The sequence below is a fragment of the Eurypyga helias genome, unplaced genomic scaffold, assembly GCF_000690775.1.
Source record: "Eurypyga helias isolate BGI_N326 unplaced genomic scaffold, ASM69077v1 Scaffold45819, whole genome shotgun sequence".
Lineage (NCBI taxonomy): Eukaryota > Metazoa > Chordata > Aves > Eurypygiformes > Eurypygidae > Eurypyga > Eurypyga helias.
This window is the reverse complement of record NW_010273510.1, coordinates 1-1726: the sequence shown is the minus strand read 5'-3', so window position 1 is coordinate 1726 and position 1726 is coordinate 1. Positions and strand designations below refer to the sequence as shown.

General features: G+C 60.8%; 1 long non-coding RNA gene across 1 annotated transcript; it reads left to right on the top strand.

Annotated features, from left to right (window-relative positions):
• Positions 1–142: 142 nt before the first annotated feature.
• Positions 143–1437, top strand: LOC104515505. The gene is made up of 3 exons (XR_727944.1): positions 143–166; positions 773–844; positions 1236–1437. It is a non-coding gene; the product is annotated as an uncharacterized LOC104515505 (long non-coding RNA).
• Positions 1438–1726: the final 289 nt, after the last annotated feature.

Below are 1726 nucleotides of genomic sequence, written 5' to 3'. Positions count from 1 at the left end.
CCCCATCTCCCCTTTTTCCTCCCCCTCATCTCCCCTTTCTCCTGCTCCTCGCAGCTGTCTAGAGTTCCTGCTGGATAATGGTGCTGACCCATCCCTCCGGGACAAGCAGGGATACACCGCTGTCCACTATGCAGCTGCGTACGGCAACAGGCAGAACCTCGAACTGGTGAGAACCCCCCGGCGGAGGGGGAATCCCTCCCTCGGGATCACGTCCAGCCCTGTGGTGTCCGGGTGTAGCTGAAGGACTGTGGGGAGGGTCGGCATCAGGGTTTGTCCAGGAGGAAGGGAGATGGATTGGATGAAAAAGCGTGAGAAGCCGTTGTGCCGGGAGGACGTGGGCCTGAGGGAAAGGAGCTTTGTCACCCGGCACGGGGGGACACGAGGATGTCGTGTTCAACCCCTGGCAGCAGAGCAAGGTTGGGCTTGTAGAAGAAAGCCTTGGAGGCCTGTGCCGAGGAATAGCTCTTCCGGTGTGGAAAACGCCTCGTGCCTGTGATGGTTGTGTTGTTCAGGGCGAGCTTGCGGCTGCCGGGGGGTAGGGGGTTGTGCAAGTAGCAGGGGGGCTTCGGGATATCAGAGAGGCTTTGGGATAACAGGGACTTGATACTACTGCCTAGGCAAGGCCCAAGGAAGGCCTCGTCCTGAAATTCAGATCATCCTGAGGCAGATGAGCGGTTTCTCTGACCCTCTGCATCCCGCCGTCGGACGGGGCGTCTGTCCAAGCCTCCGTGAGCCCGGGAGCAGTTACAGTTTTATGTTGTTGCTTTTGCAGCTCCTGGAAATGTCTTTTAACTGCCTGGAGGATGTGGAAAGCACCATTCCAGTCAGCCCTTTGCACTTAGCTGTGAGTACGGCTGGCCCGATCCCGGGGTTGCGGAGGGCACTTGGCTCCGCACGGGGCTCACGCTGGGTGCTGGAGAGCTGCCCGTTCCCATGGGATGCGGGCCGGATCCCGGCAGCTGTCGGTGCTGAGCGCCCTCGGTCAAAGTCCCTTTGATCTGTATGATCTTCCCTGCTCTTTCCAGGGATTTCTGGTCAATGCTGTTTGGAGCCACCTCCCTGAGGGCAGGGGTGGGAGTGGGCATCCTGTGGGACCCTGCAAACGAGAGGCGATGGCCGGGCAGGATCCCACCAGGCTGGAGGGACCCAGGGGGCAGGGATTGTCCCGGTGTGGGGGGGTCTTCTGGGTGCAGCCCCTCCAGGCACTGCTTTAAGGGGGTCCACTTTGTCCTCAGGCCTATAATGGTCACTGTGAAGCCCTAAAGACACTTGCCGAAACCCTCGTGAACCTCGACGTGCGGGACCACAAGGGACGGACGGCACTGTACCTCGCCACGGAGAGAGGTTCCACGGAGTGCGTGGAAGTGCTCACCAGCCACGGTGCGTCCGCTCTGGTGAAGGAGAGGAAGAGGAAGTGGACCCCTCTTCATGCTGCAGGTGACGGAGGGTGGACGGGGCTGGGGGTGGTGAGGGAGCGTGTCCAGAGCCCTTCCAGCCTTCGGTGTCTCCGCTGCCCACGGGGCCTGTTCACCTGGCTGCAGTTTGGGGAGAGGGAGGAGTCTGTGGCTTTGGATAATGCTCGGAGGCAGGATGGGGCCTGCTGTGATGTGCCAGCAGAAGCTGAGGGTCTACATGGCTCAGCAACAGGTGGGAGAGAAGACACTGACAGCTTCTGCACACACACGTGTCTTCAGCAGAGCCTGTGCACGTGGGTGGGGGCAATCCC